Source organism: Phalacrocorax aristotelis, chromosome 4, assembly GCF_949628215.1.
Source record: "Phalacrocorax aristotelis chromosome 4, bGulAri2.1, whole genome shotgun sequence".
Classification (NCBI taxonomy): domain Eukaryota; kingdom Metazoa; phylum Chordata; class Aves; order Suliformes; family Phalacrocoracidae; genus Phalacrocorax; species Phalacrocorax aristotelis.
In genome coordinates, this window is record NC_134279.1 from 19,581,369 (window position 1) to 19,604,163 (window position 22,795).

A 22,795-nucleotide genomic window follows, 5' to 3' on the forward strand; every position below is an offset into this window, starting at 1 on the left:
CCAGTGGTCACTCGTCTGTGAGTGAACTTGAGCAGTACATCATCTGTCCAATCAAGCAAACGCTTTTGGCACCAGGGTATGCAGTTTATGGTGGTGTGGATGCTTTCTTGGCCTGCAAGCCTTGTCTTGCCTGTTATTGCACCATTGTGGCTACAGCGTTCCCAGCTGAGCGTACGCATTAGCACATGGGAAGTGTATGGAGATGGTAATGGCTGGATTGCCCAGGGAATTGCTCAATTGCTCAGGTAAAGATGAGTGTTTGTGTGTGCTCCAGGCTGGACTGTAACTAGAGTTGCCAAATATAAAACTTTAAAATCATTGTTAATGTAAAAATTCAGACTGAATCAATGTAATACTTTCAGTCTTCAGTTTGAAATAACATTTTTACTTGTGTTTGGTTTCCTAAATGTTACAGAATATGTGATGTAGTATTTGCAAATAGCAGCATTACTTCATAAATTACTGGCATTCTTACTGGTCTAGATGCATTACTCACTGTTTTACTGTAGTTGGGGGAAAAAGCTGGAACTGAGTCCTCGTGTATAAATGAACATATGTAAAGCTCAGTGCCAGAAGGGCAGCGAGAGAGAAAACATGGGCGTGCCAAAGGTACCTGTGAAACCAAAAGGAAGAAATCAGCATTCTCATAAGAAGCTTCTGCTACTGTGCTTACACTAAATTAACAAAATGTAACAAGTTTTCCTGTTGTGTCTAGTTGTACTACTCTTTGTGTCTCCCTGACATAATTTTGGAAGTGGTTTGAGTCAGGGCATGTGTATGTGTATCTCTTCTAGCTCAGTGGGACAGTGTTTCTTGATAATAGCAACTAGATTCAAATTCATGTTGTTACAGGGCACAATTATCTAACACATTTTTTGCAAGTAATTTTCCAATCTTTTAGTTGTGGATTTAATATTTAAAATGTGAGGATTCTTAACGTTAAGAGTAATATTAGGGAACATTAATATTTAACTTGGTGTCAAAGGAAATAGCTTACAGTCATTTTTGCAGATGAGATAGGTAAGATATCTCTCATAGTTCCTTTGACATTTTGGTGCTTATAAATCACTCTTTGCTTAAGGGATAAGGCATAAAATCTTCCTTTGTATGTGTCTGCCAGAAGTTAGATTATATTGGAACTAAATAAACACCAAGTTGCAAGGAATTCAGATTAAGATCCATATTTATAGATTTTTAAATTATCTTAATCCTGAAAAACAAAGCTGAAAGTTCCCATCTGTGTCAGCACCACAGTAAACTCTGGGTTGGCACGGTTCATACTTCTGTGCTGGTCTGTCCCTGGCGCTTGGTATTTTACAGCTCTATTCTTCGTTCGTGGAAGTGCATAAGTACAAGTAGGGCATAGAGGAAAGGTTGCCTTCTTACGTGTAAGCTCATAAGAATTTCACTCTGCAGGGCAGTTGGCTGGTCGTAGTTGGTGACTTAACTGGAACAGAAGGTTCAGATCAGACCAAGAAATTAACCTCAGTTAAGGTCTTCAGTTTTAAATCTGCATCCTTATTAAAAACAGAACACATTGGTGGTTTTATTAAAAGTCTTGCTGTGAGTTATGGTTTGAATATCTCTTTTGAAGAAATTTTTGCAAAATTTCTGCTGGTTCCCCTGCGCCTCGGCCCCCTGAGGTTCAGGGGCACTTTTGTTTGTGCTCTTACCTGCTTACCAGACCCATTTCCTATTCTTTGGCTTGGTTGTAACACAACATCCTGAAGGATTATTTAATGGTCTGGTTAGAACTATGTATTGTGGTATAATGAAATGATGTGTTCAACATTTGTTCCCTTTGTTTTTGTGTCTTTAAAAGTGGTAGTTTTTTGTCTTAATCTAAAATGTAATGTTATACTTCACACTGAATGCAGGAGGTTTAATTCTTTTCAACACAAAAGTCACTGAATCACAGAATGGCGGGGGTTGGAAGGAGCCTCTGGAGATCATCTCATCCAACCCCCCTGCTTGAGCAGGCACACCCAGAGCAGGGGGCACAGGAACGCGTCCAGGAGGGGTTTGAATGTCTCCAGGGAAGGGACTCCACAACCTCCCTGGGCAGCCTGTGCCACTGCTCTGGCACCCTCACAGGAAAGCAGTTCTTTTCTCATTCTTAGCTGGAACTTCCTGTGTTCCAACTTGTGCCCATTGACCCTTGGCCTGGCGTTGGGCACCACTGAAGAGAGTCCAATCCGATCCTCTTGACACCCGCCCTCAGGTATAAGTATGGATAAGATCCCCCCTCAGTCTTTTCTTGTCCCCGCTAAATAAACCCAAGTCTTTCAGCCTTTCCTCATAAGAGAGATGCTCCTGTCCCCTGATCATCTTGGTAGCTCTCTGCTGGACTCTTTCTAGTGGTTCCCTGTCTTTCTTGGGCTAGGGAGCCCAGAACTGGATGCAGTACTCAAGATGTGGCCTCACTAGGGTGGAGCAGAGAGGGAGGATAACCTTCCTTGACCTGCTGGCCATATTCCTTTTAATGCAGCCCAGGATACTGTTGGCCTTCTTGGCCGCAAGGGTACAGTGCTGGCTCATGATCAACAGCACTCCCAGGTCCTTCTCAGCAGTGTTGCTTTCCAGTGGGTCAACCCCCAGTCTGTACTGGTGCATGGGGTTGTTCTTCCCCAGGTGCAGGACCTTGCACTTGCTTTCATTGAATTCCATGAGGTTCCCCTTGGCCCAGCTCTCCAGCCTGTCCAGGTCTTGCTGGATGGCAGCATGACCTTCTGGTGTATCAGCCACTCCTCCCAGCTTGGTATCATCAGCGAACTTGCTGAGGGTGTACTCTGTCCCTTTGTCCAGGTCATTGATGAATATATTGAACAGGACTGGGCCCAGCACAGACCCCTGGGGAACACCACTAGTTACAGGCATCTAACTGGACTCTGTGCTGTTGATCATGACTTTCTGAGTTCTGTTGTTGAGGCAGTTCTCAATCCACCTCGCTGTCCTCTCATCTAACCCACACTTTCTAAGCTTACCTATGGGGATGCTATGGGAGAAGGTGTTAAAAGCCTTGCTGAAATAGAGATAAACAACATCCACTGCTCTCCCTTGACCCAGCCAGTCATGCCATCATAGAAGGCTATGAGGTTGGTCAAGCATGATCTCTCCTTGGCGAATCCATGTTGCATGATGACTATTTCTGATAACCTTCTTGTCCTCTACATGCCTGGAGATGACCTCCAGGATGAACTGCTCCATCACCTTTCCAGGGATGGAGGTGAGGCTGACAGAACTATAGTTTCCCTGGTCCTCCTTCTTGCCCTTTTTGAAGATTGGAGTGACATTTGCTTTCTTCCAGTCCTCGGGCACCTCTCCTGTCCTCCATGACCTTTCAAAGACATTGGAGAGTGGCTTGGCAAGAACATCCACCAGCTCCTTCAGCACTCATGGGTACACCCCATTGGGGCCCGTGGATTCACAAGGATCCAGTTTGCGTAGGTGATCTGTGACCCAATCCTCCTCAACCAAGGGGAAGTCTTCCCTTCTCCAGATTTTTCCTTTCTTCTCTGGGGGCTGGGATGCCTGAGGGCCAGCCTTAGCAGTGAAGACTGAAGCAAAGGCGGCATTCAGTAGCTCTGCCTTCTCTGCATCTTGCGTCACCAGGACACCCACCTTGTTCAGCAGGAGGCCTACGTTTCCCCAGTCTTTATTTTACTACTGATGTATTTGAATAAGCCCTTCTTGTTATCCTTGGCATCCCTTGCCAGATTTAGTTCCAAGTGGGCCGTGGCCTTCCTTGTTGCATCTCTGCATACCCTGACAGCGTTCCTATATTCCTCCCAAGTAGCCAGTCCCTTCTTCCACATACTATAAAGCTCCTTCTTCCATATGAGTTTCTCTAGAAGCTCTTTGCTCATCCATGCAGGTCTCCTCGCTCCTCTGCCTGACTTCTTCCTCATAGGGGTGCACTGACCTTGAGCTCGGAGGAAGTGGTACTTGAATATTGACCAGCTCTCTTGGACCCCACTACTTTCTAGAGCCCTAAGCCATGGGATTCCTCCTTGCAGGTCTTTGGAGATGCCAAAGCTAGCTCACCTGAAGTCCAGGGTTGTAATCCTACTAGTTGCCCTGCTTCTACCACGCAGGATCCTGAACTCCACCTTCTCATGGTCACTGCAGCCAAGGCTACCCCCAACCCTCACATCCTCAACTAGACCTTCTTTGTTTGTTAGTATAAGGTCCAGCAGCAACAGCAGAGAGTTTCTGGCTGGAATTTTTTTTTTTTTAAAGTGGAATACGTAAGTGTTTAAAACCATTTTAGGTACAGACTTGTAGAGAATTTCTGTTTCTATATGGAAAAAAAAATTACCATTTGGGAATAGAGTGTTTTTTTTCTAGAGAAAGCTTATGTTGGAAATGGTGGAAATCTAGCTTTGTGGAAAGAAAGACTAAGTAGTTCCTTTAATGAGAGCCAGGGATAATTGAAGTAGGAGGTAGGTATGAGGATCAGGATGAGAGTATTTTAGTAAGGATGAAAAGGATGGGTACTGATAGCCTGGAAAGCTGGAGGTGAAGTGACAGTCCCCTTGTTCATTTTGCTGTCTTCATTGTTTTCCTCCTCAGTTTTTGAGGCTGTTTTCCTGACAAATTCTATTAATTCAGTGCTGAGAAAAAGCAGATGAAAGTTTTGTGGTGTACTTGTGTGTGTTGTTTTAGACTAAGGAAATCAAATGAAGAGTAACAAAGTTTATCTAAACTGTCTCATTATACGTCTTGTCTCCTGGTTTTGGTGGTGATAGCAGGGCAGCTGCAAATAAGTTGATTGCACAAACCTTTGGGCAGTTTGAAAAACTCTTAGACCAGAAAAATGAGAAATGACAGAAGCGCTGGGAGAACAAGGGAAAAGATGACATTTCTGTATTTCTCCTAGTTTCTGCCTTTGTTTTTCTCTATAAAATGTAAGTGCGTCTTACTTCAGGGCATGAGAGAGAGCTGTTGCCTTTTTTTTTTTCTTAAAAAAAGCCCAAACAAAACCCCCTCTCAATTGCATGTCAGTAGACCATTGTTTCCAGATTACATTCCTGTGCCTTTGTAGATATGACATTCAAATATAAAAGAAAATATTTAAAAATTTTAATATAGTTTATCAATAAAATGCTATTTGGATAGTCTACAAATAAATTGCCTCATGACTATCAAAAATCTTGTGCAAGCCATAATCAAAATGCTAATTAAAAAAAAATGCAGTCAGCCTTTTGCATTTGAAGAAAATGGGGAGTGATTGTAATTTCTCGATCCAACACAGGAATAAGTAACCTTAATTAAGCAATCTTAATCTGTAAAACTAAGACTGATTTCTTATCCTACTGGGACAGGATGACTAGTTACGAGGCACTTGGATAGCAGTAACATTTAGTGGTATATAGTTTGTTAGACGGAGAGAAAGCTTTATGAGCAGATGAAAACTTGATTATCCGAGAATATCAGAAGACTTGGAAATGTATGCTGTAGATATGCATGAAATAAAAAATAATCTAGTGGTAATCACTAACTTGTGCTTTTTTTGCTGAAGTCAGTATCTTCTTGAATGGAAGTTGGTTGCCGAGTTTTCCCCGCTCTAGGTGGACTGTACTGGAAGGTGGACCTTACTGGATCCACCTAGTCTGGGTCCAGTAACCCAGTGCCATGAGAAGGTGATAACAAGTTATTTTTTGTAATAGTTTCTCTTCTTCTGTCACTTCTTACCAGTGGCAGAAGAAGAAAGACAGAAGGGCAGGTAGTACTGAGTTCCACCACAGGAAACAAGAGAGTGAGTGATAGGAGTATTCTGTAGTCAGCTGATACAGGACAGCAGTGTATTTATTGTACTGAATGAATTGTCCCCCAGTAAGGTTTCCGGAATGCTGTAACTGAAATGCATAATTTAGTTAAAAAAAAAAAAATTAAAAAAAATTATATCATGTGCAGTGCTGAATTGGATGTGTATGTATCTGCCAGCAGCTGCTGGTGAACTTCACTCCTTGAAGCATAATTTAGGAGACCTGACAAAGGAGGGGGCAGAATTGGTACCATAGGAGTGAGTCCCTCAATTACATAAAAAGAGGAAAATCATACTTTTCTGGGCCAATGATTTAGGGAGCAAAACTTGCTGTCATGTTTTTTTTTTGTTTTGTTTTATTTTTTTAACTACTTTTTAGTGTGGTTTTCTTCCTTTAGTTTTAATATGCAAATTACCAGTCAAATCTATTAATTGTTTTATCAGCATCCATGGAAATGAAATAAAATGGGAGAGAATACAGCTGTCAGTGGGAGCTGTGCTCATTTAATGGCTGTCAAATTTGACCTCAAGCTAGGCCTCCTTTTATTTCGTTTCCTATGGATAAGGGGTTTGATGGAAGCATTTTGGTATGATAGCATTTCAAAATTTTGACATATATCAAAATAGATACAGACTGCATGCTTGAATCTGAACTTAGCCTTTCACTTAACCTGAAGATTTATAAATGCAAACAAAATAAATGAACAAAGCATTCAGTAAAATCATCTCGAGTGATGCCTGCCATGTAAGAAAAACAGCAAACTGACTGCCAGACAGTATCAGACCAAAAGGAGACAACCTCAGCTCTGGCCAGGTGTGGCAAAGAGTTGCAGTAAAACATGGTTACTGCAAAGTAGGTATTAGGAGGTAAGCTATCCTTTCTGTATTTTTGTATTTTAAATGCTCTGGTTTAGAGTAAATAGCATAAATACTGCTGATACGTCTTAAGATGTATGAAATGTCCTAGAACAATGTCCCCCACCTCTGATATGTGGCAGCTGGTGACACAGCTGCCTTCTGTGACAAGTCAGTCTGGCACTGCTCTAGGCAGAGCAGGGTTACTGAGAAACCTGAGACATGTTTTGGTTTGTCTTCAGGTCTCTTTTTCTGTTAACTAAATAGATGTCCCAGCACTGATTATCATCTCTGGAGTGCAAGGTCTGAAGTACAGTACTGGATTTTGGGACAGCGGAAGATTAAACTGTTACGTTTCTCTCCTCAGGCTCAATTGGGATTGCTCTAATTTATGTCAGTTTTTAGCTGACGCCTCGCAGTCTCTGTGCTGTTCAGATTAGTCCAAGCATAAGGTGCTTTGGGTGAATTGCTTCTCTCATGCTCAGATTGGCTTCCAGCACCTCTCTCCCTGGGGTGAGGGGGGATGTAAGACCATTTTGTTACTGAGGAGATGAGGATTTAGTTTACTACCAGCCACATTATGGCTTCTTTTAAGGATTAGCCCAGAACAGAGAACTGAAATATTTAATTTAGATACTACTCCCTTCCTTTCCCCTTCTCTTTGAAATGGTTCCAAATGCTGTGCAACCTAGTTACTTGAACTATACATTGGTAGGTGTCAGTTTTTCTGTTGCTGGATTTTTATTTGTTTGTTGCTTTACTACCTTGGGGTGAAATGCAGCAGCCATTTAACAGAACTAAGTAGCCATCATTAAGGACAAAGAGAAGGATAGTATCTCTCTGAAACTGCATAGGAAATTCTAGGTATGTCTCTTGGAGTTAGTCAGATTTTGCCCAGGATGCCCTGGTTAATGTCCTAATGAAAGGCGAGTTTTCATTGCTTGGACTCCTAACACTAGCTGTCATGCACATGTTCATCCCAGTGTCAGAGCGTGCTGTGCCACTATGAAACGATTAATTTTTCACATTTTCTTTGGAGCTGTAGGTACGCAGAAGCCCTTTCTATCTTGGCACAGTGATGAGTCCATGAAAGTTCTGAGACTGCTTGCACTGTGTGTATTTTTGATCTTACTGCTGAGAATACATAATACACAATTCAATACACTCCCCAGATGTTGCTGCAGCAGTGGGAGAATACTTAACTCACAGTTTTAGTTTTAATTATTTTTTCAAATGTAAGTGAAATTGTAGCTTACCTCAGCATGAATATTCTATTGAGAATGTGAATTTAACTGGGAAATGTTCTCAAAATTAAACTTGCACTTTTTCTTTAGATGGAATCTTTTAATAAAATTTGATTCTCCACAGTGGTTTTTTTGTGTTCTCTATCAATAATACTTAGATATAACCTTTTTTTTCCTGAAAAAAATTTCAGCAAGTTGATCAGTTGTTGCTTTCTGCTCTATTATCTGTTCAGCTCAGCTTGATTTGTGTTGGTACCAGCAGTGGAACGTAAGGAGCAGAAAAATAAATTGCTGGTTCTGCATGTCTCCTGACCAGAAGTGTTTGTTAGTTAGCTATTCCATTCTTGTTATCCTTCCAGTCAGGACAGTCTGTACAGAAATGAATTTCTTCATTAAAGTGAGAGAACATACCATTTATAGTGCCATTTTCATCCTGGAAATAGAAAATTACTTTTCCTCTGGAAGGCACGAGCATTCAGACACATCTAATGTCTTTGCAACTCTTTAAGAAAATGAATAAATCAAGCTGTCAGGCCTATAATCTCTGTCCAAGAACTCTGACTGTTCCAAGGCTCAACGTGTAGAACCAGAATTTCATCCCTTTGAAATGAAAGTCCTGTGAGTAAGCAGAGGTCACGGTTTCACAATTCGTTAAGTGTATCATCAACCTTTCTAACATGTCTGAAACATTTGCCCCACAAATATACTGTCCATTGGCTGATTGAATGCAAAGACTGAGGTAGGATTTAGGTATTTCTTTCCCTAGTTAGCCAAAATGTGCATGGTAGAGAACTATGGAGTAAGAGAAGCAAAAGTGGATTGGAGTTGTACAGTTATTGACCAAGCGATCGGTCATTGAAAGGCAAAGCGTTTGCAGGGTCACAGCACTAACCTCCATCCATCTGTGATTTCCAGGGCCTGTTTTGTCTACCAAGGTTTTGAGGAATACAGAGCCACCTTGTAAAGACTCCTGCTGAGGAATGATTTATTTTATTGTCAACAGGAAGACACCAGTCTATAGTTAGCCATGTCTAGTCTACAGTCAGACTCAGTGGGGCAGATTAGGTGCTCTCATAAAGGGAACATGGCTGGAGAAGTTTGGCAGGAGAAAACAGATACTGAAGCAGCTGGACTTAGATAATCAGTACTCCAGGTGGGCAGAGAGATCTGTTTGCTTTGCTTAAATTTGAGGCTAAGAAATAAAATGGTGCCATCCTCTAGGCATAGCACTGAATCCTTTCAGATCTTAGGAAATCGTTTATTTGCATACATTTATCTGCTTGATTATGTGGGGTTTTTATTTGCTTAGTGGTGGTGATCAGCTATGCATAACAAGAATTAATCCCATCGGGAGCGGTCTTGCAAGTATGGAAAACATAACCTTCAGGGTTTATGATTCATCCCTGTTTAAAGGGAACATTCAGGCATTAAACCCAAGTTTTATTACTGAACACCCTGAGATCCCTGCCTGCTGGCTTAGTACAGGGAATGGGAAATAAGAGTAGAAGGCAGATGATGAGCTCTGCTCTCTCTTGCTGAAGTGGCTGGGAAAGTTCCTGTCCTTACTGGCTGGTTGTGTTTTTAGTGCTGGGCAGTAGTTCTGGCTCTTCAGCTGTCACTGATCTCAGCCAGGTGTTCTCCTTTGTGTTGATACCAGTGCTCATTTAAGTTGAATAGCAGATGTTAAGGATCAGTATACCTTTATTTTTGTCCCCCTTGCTGCAGGAGTGGTGTCCTCTGCAAGCAGGGACGAGTGGCAACTAGGAGCGCTCCAGTTTAATACTGTTACTGCTGGATTCAACAAAGCCCGTTTGAGAGGGAAAGAGTAAGCTTTGTAGAAAATACAGATCCCGGGGAAGAGGGAGAAAGCAGAAGCAATCAACATTAATTTCCTGAAGCCAGTGTCTCAACACATTAAGCTCAGGTAAGGTAGTTGGGTGTAATTGTTTTTCCTTTAAAAGTAATTCTTGACTATTATGTATGGAGTCATGCTACTGTTCTCTTTGTTTCTATGCTCAGTCTGGTCCTGCCTTATCAAGGGGAAGCTTTGAGAGGTATCTAAAAGCTGTTTGGCCTTATAGAGCAATCATCATTGGAATATAGGCTTTATGTTATGTAGCAGCCTAAGGAGAACTATGGCAAACATGTTCTGTCTGATTCAATGTGGTCTCCTGTTGCATGAAAAAATCTGCTGTTTTAGTTGAAGCTAGCTCTAAAAAGACTGTTAATAGCGTTAATGTTAATTCTTCATCAATACAAGTCCTGTGAAAATAATGGTAGGTGTCCATTGCAGCATCATGCTAGATTTACTTGGTAGATGTTTCTGGTCACATGGTGCCTCGTAGCTTTGTGCCCTGTGCCTTTTTTTTTTTCTTACTCTGCACAAAACAAAAAGCCCAACAATAAACCCCACAATATGCAGGTTTTGGTCCTATAAGCATCTGCAGAGATTTGCTGTGAAGGAAATCTTGAGCTATCTATCCCTTACGTACTGATGAGTCTCATAAGTTAAAGTATGGATTCATACTTTGTATATTTGTAAATAACCCCTGCATTATCTCTGTTCTTTTATTTTTCCTAGCAGCTCCTTGCTTTTGTGTCCCTAAAAGAGCACTGAATTAATATCTGTCCTTGTCTATTCTTTTATTTTGGGGCTAGTTTGTCTTTTTCTTCTCCTCTTCAATAGCAGAACTTGATGCTTTAGTATTTCCTGCCCTCTGAGAATATACCATTCTCTCATCCTCTATAGACTGCGGTAGAAATTGCTGTAATACATACAAAACCTGCTAAAGTGATTAGGAAGTCTAAAGGTTTTACCAGTAAATCCTCATTAGTTTCCATTTAAGGATACACATCTAGACTCCAGACTCTCTCCCTTTGCTACAAGTACCATTTGCAGTTGAATAGGTTGTTCAGTGTTTTTTAAAACTTACACAATTCCTAATAAGCAAGTTGTAGGTTGGTACAAGTTGGTTCCTATTGTGTCTGAAAAACTATAGATGCCACCAGGGGTACTGAGAGTCACCTGCTGTCAAATCCCAGGCTAAATCCAGAATGATTTTTCAGTCATTCACCTAATACTACCCAGAAGTCCCATCAGTGAGTTGGTCTCTTAATCCCAGATGGATTAATTTAGGTATCACATGTGTTTATATATCCCGCTAATCCTTTATTATGATCAATCCTACTTTAGGTTTTCAGTAAATCGTTTTTCCTTTAACCCTATCAATTCATGCATGCAGCTTCTTTACTGGCTATCATTTGACCATCTTGTACCAGCATCAGTGAACTAGATCTGAGGATGTAACAGTTCTGGATAGAGAACTGGTAGAGGTTTGAGCATAATGTCTGCGTGGAATGTCCATCATCTTATAATTCTTGTGAAATACAGATTGTCAAGTTTGTCTTCAGGGTAATCTCAAAGTTGCAACTAGATTAGGAAAAAAAAAGGTAATTGAATATTAAAAAAAGGAATCAATAATAAAGAAAAGATAGTCAAAGACCAGAAGTTTGCTGACCTGTGTATTAGAAATATAACCAGTATGTGGGATATCAAGCTGCATTTAAAATACTAAAATGCTTAAAAATGACAAGAAGCAAGGTTGCTAGTAAGAAGTTAGGGGTGAGTGTGTATGTTCAAGCAGATGTGGTAAGTGTAGCCAAGCTCTGTCATTTGGTGAAAAATATTTTGGAAACCAAATGTAAATTACTTAGAGTAGAACTATTATTTTAGCTTTAAAATAGCGTGCATCAAAGCAGCTCTTCTTGTTTTACTAGACTTGTCTGATTATATGTTATAGGCAAGTTATTCAGACTGTGTCAAGGTGATGTACCTGTGGTTTAGGTTGTGCCTGAAATTAAATAACTGCTAGAAAAGTGAGGTTGAGTAGAGAAGAAGTAGGATTAGATTAATGCTTGCAGTAGGGCCAGACTTCCTTGAAGGAATGAGTTGATGGCCATGAAATGCCCTGGGAGAATTTGTGTTGTGCTCTTTCAGCAGATGTGGTAGAAGCTGCGTTCCCTCTTGTGTTTGTAGCAGTTACTGCGTTTCTGTATTGCTGATAAGTGAAGTGGTGACAGTTGCATTTCAAATTCATAAAGACAACTAGCTTTTCTTTCTGTAAAATGGGTGAGATTCTGTTCTGTGAACAGATGGCTAGCTCTTAGATGCTATGAAGTAAGTGGAGTTAATGGATGTTGGTCATTTTTAGTGCTTCAAAGGATACAGTTGTAACTTTGGTTTTAGGGTTTCAAGCTTCTGTGCTGCAGTCTGGACCCAGAGAGCAGGCTCAGTTTTTAAAATAACCTGGCTCAAAGCTTTTTGGTAAAGGTATCTGCATATATTTATCCTTCCAGCAAGAACATGGGACTTAATCTGGGGGAATGCTAAAGTAATTCAGTGTCCATAAACTTTGGATTCAGTACCAAAATATATTTGGTATTGAACCCATGTCGTGTTTTGGTAGTGTTCCTGTTTGCATCTTCTCTGTATGTAAAGTCAAGACCTGGTAAAAACAAACTTGTACTATTATGGTTATGTGCTACTGCTTCTTTACTTGCCCTCCCCCATTTTTTAAACAAAAGTAGGAAGAAGTGTACCAGCTACTGCTCTGTCTGTTCTTCCACGGTGATAATATGATAAGGATTTTAAGGGAAAAGATTGCAAGGCGAGATACAGTTTTTCTTTAAAAGTCTTATATTGTTATTACAAACTATGTTGCTGAGATTGAGAGGGACATATAAAATGAGGGGAAAAAAAATCATATGTACTTCACGTATGTGTGAATAACATTTCTTCTTCCTAAAGAAAACATGAAGACCAAATATCTTCAGAAAACACATGCTAAAAAGATTTGCTGTTCTTTTGATAGAAAAGTACTATGATTTCATAAAAAGGCCCAATAAAATTAGTGTTCTATCATAACTTTCTGAGTTTTAAGCAATTCATCTTGTAAATGGTATAATCTCAAAGAATTTTAAGTGTTACATGGACTGGTTAGAAATCTGTCTTCATATAACAACTCTGTTCAGGATCCTTAATTTTTTTCAGTTCTGTGCCATGAGAAACTGTAACTTTTTGTCTTTGCTGCTTATATTCTGCATGTTCTAGTATTTCACATTCTCTTTTAGTAAGTAGAGCTTGTTTTGCTACCAATATCTCCTAGTGACAGAGATAGTGCTACCTATTGTTTCTTATTCTAAATTGCTTCTGACTTCATTTTACATGTGGGGAGTATGGAAGTACAGATTTGTGGCTGCTGCTTTCACGCTTTGTCATGAATTTCTTTATTGTTGCTTAAGAAAATGACAAGCCACTGTTTGAGATTCAGAGCTTTCTTACTATGGCAGTACTGTTGCAGCTCTGTAAGTTAAGACTGCATGGCTTTGCTGTGAATATAGAAATAAAGTGTCTCATACTTTTCAGTGACTAAAGCCCATTTCCACTTTGAATGTTTTCTACCTTCAGGTAGGATACTTGGATTTTTGATATCTAAAGGATTATGTTTAGTAACTTTTTAAAAGATAAAGCTCACGGCCAGTGTTCTAATAACAAATCTCCCAGGCAAAACATCTCTAATCACCGCAGAGCACAGCAAACTACAAAACCCAACGCTAGACTTTAACATGTACTTCAAAAACAGCATGCTGTAGATCGGATAAACTAATATTGAGAACAGATGAGTCGATGCTGTGACCAGCCAAAAAGGGCTGTCATGGTTTAGCCCCAGTCAGCAACTAAGCACCACAGAGCTGCTCGCTCACTCCCCCCACCCCAGGGTGATGGGGGAGAGGATCAGAAGGGCCAAAGTAAGAAAACTTATGGGTTGAGATAAGAACAGTTTAATAATGAAAATAAAACAGTAATAGGAATAATAAGATAATGAAAAAGAAAATAAGGGGGGAGGGGGGGAGAGAGAGGGAAGTGAAACCTTGGGGAGTGGTGGGAACCAAGCAAACAAAAAAGTGATGCAACTGCTCAACACCTGCTGACCGCTGCTGCTGGTCCCTGAGCTGCGATCGCTGCTTCCCCCAGCCAACTCGCCCCAGTTAATATACAGGGCGTGATGACATATGATATGGAATATCCCTTTGGCCAGTTTGGATCAGCTGTCTTGGCTGTGTGCCCTCCCCTCCTGGTTTCTTGTGCACCTGGTAGAGCATGGGAGGCTGGGAAAGTCCTTGACTAGTGTAAACACCACTTAAAATCAACTAAAACATCATTGTTTTATCAACATTATTCTCATACTAAATCCAAAACACAGCACTGTACCAGCTACAGTGAAGAAAATTAACTCCATCCCAGCTAAAACCATGACAAGAATATTTAGAAATAAACCTGTCCTGTATTTTGCTGAGATTGATTTTTTTCCTACTTATTAATGAGAAAATGAGTCACTAGAAGCTCCAGGTAACCTGTGGCGGTGAAGGTGGTAACCTATTTTACTTTGGGAGGTGGGGAAGATGAAAGAACTGTTAAGTAGTAATAAGCCTCTTTTCCATGCCTGCTAACCTATTTTGTTTAATGCGTTGCCTTATCCTGGGTAGACCAAAAGCGTACAGGCTGGAGGTCACATAAGGCTTTGACATATTGGAGGAATGGAGAGGCGGGGATATGTACAAATGTAAATTTACAGATGTGCTGGACAAAATGGTAAATCCACTTCAATATAACCTGTCTACTCAGTATACCAGTGAAAGCTTGTGGCTCTAAAAAGCAAGGCTGAAGAGAAACCTGGATAATGGATGGTAGTTAGAGATTTATGTTTGTGACTCTGCAGACAGCAGAAATATTGAAGGTTTCTTTTGGAAGAGTCCAGTGGGCTGGAGAAGTTGCACGGCTGTGTGAAGGCTCACTTGGCACTGAACAGAAGTCTCCCAGGCCTTGGAAGAAAGAGATGTAGGAGGATGACAAGGTCATGGATTACTCAAGACCTGGTCCTACGAAAAGGATTTGGGAATTTTGACCATTTTTAATGCAACCACTGGAAGAGGAGTCCTTTAAAAGATGAGCTCAAACTGTAATCCCTGGAGAAACAGTCTGCTGGCATTGAGAATTTGTGCTACTGCTGAAGAACAAATTCAAACTCAGAAATGTGATAAATTTGCATAATGCCTATGATTTTTTTTTTTCTTTAAAGTATACATGAAAATCATAGAATCACAGAATGTCCTGAGCTGGAAGGGACCCACAAGGATCATCAAGTCCAACTCCTGTCCCTGCACAGAACAACCCCAAATTCACACCATGTCTCTGAGGGTGTTGTCCAAGTGCTTCTTGACTATTGCCAGGCTTGGCGCTGTGATGCCTCCCTGAGGAGCCTGTTCCAGTGCTCCACCACCCTCTGGGGGAAGAACCTTTTCCTAATACCCAGCCTAACCCTCCCCTGGCACATCATCCTGCCATTCCCTTGGGTCCTGTTATTGGTCACCAGAGAGAAGAGATCAGCGCCTGCCCCTCCTCCTCCCCTTGTGAGGAAGCTGCAGACCGTGATGAGTTCTCCCCTCAGTCTCCTCCAGGCTGAACAAGCCAAGGGACTTTAGCCACTCCTCACGTGGTTTCCCCTCTAATCCCTTCACCAACTTCGTGGCCCTCCTCTGGACACTCTCTAGTAGCTTTATATCCTTAATGTACTGTGGTGCCCAAAACTGCACACAGCACTTGAGGTGAGGCCACACCAGCGCAGAGCAGAGCGGGACAATCCCCTCCCTTGAACAGCTGCAATGAGGGCTTGATGCACCCCAGGACATGGTTGGCCCTCTTGGCTGCCAGGGCACACTGTTGGCTCATGTTCAGCTTGCCGTCGACCAGAACCCCCAGGTCCCTCTCTGTGAGGCTGCTCTCCAGCCTCTCATTCCCCACTTTGTATGTACATCCAGGGTTGCCGTGCCCCAGGTGTAAAATCCAGCACTTGCCCTTGTTAAATTTCATGCAGTTGGTGACTGCCCAGCTCTCCAGTCTGTCTGGATCCCTCTGCAGGGCCTCTCTGCCCCTGAGAGTGTCAACAGCTCCTCCCAATCTTTTGTCATCAGCAAACTTAATTAGTCTTCCTTCCAGTCCTGCATCCAAGTAATTTACAAAGAAATTAAAGAGTACCGGCCCCAAGATGGATCCCTGCAGAACCCCGCCAGTGACTGGCCGCCAGCCCCATGTAACCCCATTCACTATGACCCTTTGAGCCCGACCCACCAGCCCATTGCTCACCCACTGCATTACGTATTTGTCCAGCTGTGTGCTGGACATCTTGTCCGGGAGGAGACTGTGAGACAGTACTGAAAGCTTTACTGAAATCCAAAAGGATTACATCGGCTGGCTTTCTGTGGTCAACTAGATGGGTGACCTTGTCATAGAAAGAAATTAACTTTGTTAAGCAGGACAGCAGATAAAGCGGTGTCACTGTATAGAATAGTGGACAATTATTAGAATAACAGGTAAGTGCAATAAATATTTCTGAGAATGGTAGTCAGTCTGCTGTTTAGTGGTCTACTGGTTATGACTATGCCAGCTTTGAATGCACTTAAGGTTCTATTAGCTGAAGTGCAAATGAAGCTGAAACATTTTTGTGCAAATGGAAGGAGCTTGAGGTATAAAATGGAATGATTTGCATTGCAGAATATTAAACTGGATATCACAGCCATAAGATAGCATAACAGTCATGACAGAACACAAATATTGAAGTATACAACCCTTTCAGGAAAGCTAGAAATACAGGTTATTGAATAGCACTAAAACACAGGATGCGTTGCTCTAATAATTTAGTGACAAAGTAAGTGAATCAGAAGCTGCTTAGATTGGCGTTGTGTTAGTGAAAGGTGGTAAGAGACTCTACTGGGGTGTTAGTAGATTTCTGAGGTAGATGTAGTGCTGGATCTGGAAACAGGTAATTCTAATGGTGTGAAGAATAAAATTATTGGGAATATTGTGAGAGACTACCTTCACAGAATCACAGAATGGTGGGGGTTGGAAGGAGCCTCTGGAGATCATCTTGTCCAACCCCCCTGCTTGAACAGGGACACCCAGAGCAGGGGGCACAGGAACGCGTCCAGGCGGGGTTTGAATGTCTCCAGGGAAGGGACTCCACAACCTCTCTGGGCAGCCTGTGCCACTGCTCTGGCACCCTCACAGGAAAGCAGTTCTTTTCTCATTCTTAGCTGGAACTCCCTGTGTTCCAACTTGTGCCCATTGACCCTTGGCCTGGCGTTGGGCACCACTGAAGAGAGTCCAATCCGATCCTCTTGACACCCGCCCTTCACGTATAAGTATGGATAAGATCCCCCCTCGGTCTTCTTTTCTCCAGGCTGAATGAACCCAGGTTGAGCAAACTTCATGCGTATCTACTGGAGAACCAGTGTTTCTGGGAGGTAGGGCCGAGATATTGTGCTTGAGAGGTCTAACATTTTTTTTTCTTTTTTAATTTGAAAATAAACCGTGGGGCAAAGAACAGGTGAGGCTGGTTTTGGGTACTGTAGTTTCAATTCAGACTTTGTGTATCTTGAGTATTTATATGGTTTTGGTCCTGTATGTTTTTCTGAGAGATGGGTTCAGGGAAGGATTATGAGGACTGGAAAGCATTTCCTACAGAGGAAGAATGAAAGAAACAAAACCAAAACTTGGCTTGCTTTGACACTTCCAGTAAGGGGAAGAAGAGAATGTAAATGTAAGGTAAAGGTCAGTGTTGGCATAATAATGTGGATAATTTGGACATTAAGACGTTTAGTCTGGAAACTACAGAATGCTCTTGCCAGTAAACCAGTCAGGTGCTGGAACAATATTCCTTTGGGGATGTCGAGGTAAAGTTATGTAGCTGCTTTTAGGTTTGAGCTCAGTAAAATACGTTGTGAAAAGGATTAGATTTGAATGTTGCATGTAATAGTAGGTTTGATAACTTAGAGGTGTCTTTGGTTTTTAATGTAGTTGGACTAAGCCTGTGTGTCCAGCACGTGCTCTTTGGGTTCCATTGGCTGTTTGGTGTCTTGTAGAAGTGGGAGGTAACTGGTTGTAGTCAGTTTGTCTCTTCAGATTATCTCTACAAGCTTTACAGAGAGTAACTTTTTGTTACAGTTTCTTTTGAGTATTAAATCCAGTTAAGTTGAAATGCCACTACAACACTTAGAGTTGCCTTAAACCTTTTTTTCCATGTCATGAGAAATGTTTTATAGGACTTCAGGCCTTTAAATCAGATGATGTTATAACTGACAGGTTTCTGACCCTTGGTAATTTTTTGTGCTTGAAAGGTAATCATAGGAACAGTCTTTCATTCTCACACATTTCAAAAGCAGCAGCACAAAAAAAAAAAAGGCAACAATAATAGTATCCCTCCTTCACCTGCTACCCCTCCAGACTTCACCTCTCTTCTGTCCACCTGCAGAAGGAGTCTGATATGGCTGGTCTTGACACTTGTGCTAATGACAGGAGTTGCCTGTGCATCTCCCTACATAGTGATTTTGAGTCAATGTTATACCATTTTGCTAGAGCAAAATAAAGGTTGAATCTTAGTGTTTTGGTAGAGAGGGAGAAATTTGATGTGTCCATAGGCTAGTTAAATTTAGCGAAGTGTTTTCTGGGGAAGCAAATAAATAGTAAATGGCTTAATAAAGGAGTCTTGTGGGTCTGTGTTACTGCTGGGGCAGGGGGGTGTGTGTGTGGGGGGGTGGGGGTGGGGGACAGGGCAGAATAATATTTTAAAACCAAAGAGAAATATTGGGCAGAAATTAAAGCTTTGGTCATATTTACCTAGAATGTAGGAAGAAAGTGGCAACTTCATGGCATTGCAAGAAAAATGCAAAATTTCAGTCTTCCTTCTTTTTTTGTATATTTTTGTTAAAAATCTGTATGCTGGGAAGGGAGGGAGACAGTTAAGTTTGAGAAACAACCAGAGAAGCTTGGCACTATGCATATCCTCCAACTAACATACTCCTAATTGCCTGACTGCCTTGAGAAAATTGAGGAAGAGAACAGTTTTTGAGTTTATGGCTATGTTTTCATCTCACTTGTAAGGTACTGATACACCGTAGTGAATTGGGGTGTGTGTGTGTGTGACCACAACCTATGCTAGGTGAATGGGGTGGAAGACTTGTAAAATACTCTGTGTGTGTGTGTTCTGGCAATTTGCAAATCTTAAGATGTTCTCAGGCAAAGACAACAGATATTTACTAGCACAATTTAAGTTTTTTAAACTTCTTTGTCTAAACTCCTGCACAAGTTATTTTTCAGCCTTGAAGCAAGGTGAACAAAATAGTTTAGACTAACTGAAAATTCAAGAATGGGGGGGAGGGGGAACTCTGATGCTCTACTCTAAACGGTTTTAAGGCTGTTATGTCAATTGCAGAAAGAACTCCCTTCCACCAGCTGCAGCAGAGCTGTTGGTCCACAGAGCAGCCACCTTATCTGGGTTTGTTTAGAGTTGGAAGAAGCTGTGGGTGGATCATAAAACTGACTCTTCTCTGGCCTGGACCCTGAGGTTCGAGTGTGCCTGCCTTCTTACCTCTCTGTCACCCTTCTAGGTCTGCCAGCAGCAGCACAGGGCTCTCTTTCTGCAATCCTTAGCATATGTTCTCTCCTTCCTGTTCCTGCCAAGTCTAATCGCTCTTCCCAGGCCAGACCCGGTCACTATTCCAGCTCTGAACATCGATACTGATACTTCTGCTTGTCACCTTTAAAGTGCATTGGCATATTTGGTCCTTTCTTTCCGCAATCATTCCTTCTCTTTGTGATGTTCTAGTCCAGTTGTTACTCTCTGGTGGCTCTTTCCACGAAGTCTGCAGTCTTGAAGCAGACTTTGAGAAGTATGTCCTTGAACTGCATTTCTTAGAAAATGCTTTTGCCTCGCTTTCTTGAGAAACGTTTTTGTTTCATAAGTTACCTCATATTCCTGATTATTTAATACAAAAGAGAGCATTCATTCGGAAAGATTTAAATCTTCAGAGATGCACATCCATTAATGTATGCAAACGTAGTTAAGATCAAAATAACTGCAAGTCTGCAGTGATGCAATGGAATTGTATTGGGATGATGCAGTGAGGAGGAGGAAGATAGTTCATTATGGTGTTATTAAAATTTATTTTTGTGCTGAAATAATTGCACTGTTACGTAGTCACTCTGAATGGGTATATTCTTCTCCAATATCTGTCTGATCTGTGTGTCACTAATAAGCATAGATGACTGCTCCATTGCTGACTAGGATTAACTTTTAGTCCAGCCACTATTTTTATATGGAAGGCATCTTCCTCAGGCTGTGCTTGTTGTGTGAAGCCCCTCTCCATAGGCTGTGAGACCTTACGGCTGCATCACTGCCTGCTGCAAACACAAGTCGAAAGCTTACTATTGCCCAGATGGTGAGAGGAGCTTATTCAAAGCTCTGGCCGGGCTGTAGGTGTTCTGCTTTACCTCTGTGATGAGATGACAGGAAAGAAAAGAATGCTAGTGTGACCAAGGAACAGCCCGTTTGTAGCCACCACTGCAGAGCTTTGCAAGCTGAAGCTCTGAGCAATATTCTTTTCTTTAGCCCTTTTAGAGACAGGTTTTTTGGTGCTTTGGGTCTGTTGGTCCCCTTTTAAGTCCTGTTTCACTGCTTCAGGCTGGTTTCCCCATTTATTCTTGCCCAGAGGGTCTTTTAGAAGCTGAGAATCCTTCAAAGTATGTAGGTCTGATTAAAATGTAGGTACTAATCCTTCAGTTAGATGTTGAGCAGCTTTTCCAGGCTGAGCAATCAGGTGCGATTTCACTAGGGATGTAAAAAGAGGCTGATACCAACCATTCACATCCTGAGGCAAGCTCAGTTTCTGTGTCGGGGGGCTTGGCTTGTACTACTGCACACCTTTGTTTTCCATCACAGAAACATTCAGCCCTGGACTGCCTCTAGTAAACATCATTGTAATGTTTCATGTTTATACAAAGCCATTCATTTAATTGAGGCATACTTATTTTGTCATAGTTGTATCATACTGCTGAAGTCACGGGCTCTTCACCCAAATAACTATGTACCTAAGGAGCATAAATATCTTATGAAACCAACTCTTGAATTTTGTATTTTGTGTATAACTGTGACAGCCTTATTTTTCTTTAAGTTATTGCTGTGAACTTTTTATCTTTGAGGTGTTTATTCTGGAAAACATGTATTTGGTGAGTTTTCTGTAGCTGGGCTATTTGTCAGTTCCAACTTCTTAGACTAAGGCTGTTTAAAAAAATATTTGCAAAATATTTGCCCATGAAGCTGAAGAGAGTAGGGTGTTACATGTTACAGAGTAGATAACTATGCAGAAATACAGTTAAATATGTGGCTCTATTGCCTCATTAATAACTTATTTTGTAAGATTTAATTTATTTTTCAGGGTTTTTTCTATTTCCTTGGTGCTTCCAGCTAGTACAAAGTTGCATATTAGCGAAAACAGGTAGTGTAGTGGTGGTTATTCAAGAATAGAAAATTTAAGTTTACTTGAGTGAAGTGTTACACTTCTCAGATTGCTGTCTGCGTGGGAAGGCGTTAGCAGGTTTTGACTTTCCACGCACGGTGTCTGTGTCGCTTACGGGTTGTAATAGCGAGGAATTCCGCAGCCACAAAATCAGAAGCCACATAGGTCACCGTGGAATAAGCCAAGGAAGAGAGCTTTTGTACTTGCAAATATGCAGGTTGAGTGGTCCTAATTTTAACTGAAATAGGTATGTGGGGAGAGCTTTATTATCTTCTGTATTGTCCTTTGGCCTTGGATTCAAGATGTGGTTCTAAAGTATCACCTCTTACTTTCATCTAATGTCTTCACTTTGGATGAATTTAGGGAGATTTCATCAGCAGCTTGGCTTAAAAAAATTGTGGAGCTTATAAGTTGTCTTGAGATGTCTTCCTCATTCTTTAAAATACATAAACTTTATTCCTGTCTGCTAATTGAGGATATGTTGTTGATCTTAATGCCAAAGGTGAACGAATGACTTGTTATTGCTGTAGCTGCCAGGTCAGTATAAAGCAGTAGCGTCCTTAATGATTGTCATGTTCCATGAGTGTTGTTGCATTTCTTCCCCCTGTAACTATTCCCTGAATATTCCCTTCCCCAGATGACACAATAGTTTCTATTGAGTGGAGACTTCCATTGCATATAGAAATTGAATCATTATTATTGAGTCACAGTTAAAATGATTTATTGCTTTTCCTTAATATAACAGCACTAAGTCACCATGCCCTAGATTTATTTGTTCAGCAATTATGTTCTAAACAGTGATACTAGCTTTTTAATTAGAAACGTAGGTAACTGGATATTTGTTAACTTTCAGGAGCAATATCTTTAAATAGGGAATGTACTTCATAGAAAGATTTCTTTTTCCTGGTATTTTGGTTGACTTTTAATTATTCAAATTATATGTAGTCATCAAATATTAACTCCCTTACTTTTCCATGCTTTCCTTCTGTCAGTTTAGAGGTAATTGAGGGAAATCCGGTAATCTCTTTCCCTTGGAAAGTGCAGGAGCAGGAGAGCTCAAGGTCTCTGCCTGAGTGTGGGGTAGTAAAATCAAAGCCTTTGCTGGGTCTTCACAGGTGTGTTAGAGAGTTTCTGTAAGAAAAAACACCTCTGTTATTTTCTTGAAGACTGGGGGGTGGGGGGGAAAGACAGCAAAAGCAGAATTGATACCACTAAGAAAAATGGGAGGGATTCCTTCCTCTTAATACCAAAAGAAAAATGGTGGTGAACTCCAGAGCTGTCTGAAAGTTAGTGAAGGGATTTTTTTCCAAGTACTTTATATCTCTAATCTTAAAATGTGATATTATGTTGTATTTTGCTTTATGTGGGTGACTTGGCTCAGTAGTTTTCTAGCTAAAAACTTTTTAGAGCTCAAATGAACCCCAAATCTCTCAAATTTGCTGTTAAAATCTTTTTAATGTTTATAGCTTAGATAAATCCCAGATACCACGAATTTGGGGGATGGGAAGAAGTAGAGAGA

General features: G+C 41.1%; 1 protein-coding gene across 3 annotated transcripts in view; it reads left to right on the forward strand.

Moving 5' to 3' along the window:
- The window catches only part of INPP4B (inositol polyphosphate-4-phosphatase type II B), a 340,922-nt gene that overhangs the window by 15,306 nt on the left and 302,821 nt on the right, over positions 1-22,795 (forward strand). For all 3 annotated transcript variants that reach the window (XM_075090503.1, XM_075090505.1, XM_075090504.1), the window contains exon 2: positions 9,592-9,790. The gene's annotated coding sequence lies outside the window, so the exon portion shown is untranslated. The remainder of the gene's footprint in view (positions 1-9,591; positions 9,791-22,795) is intronic.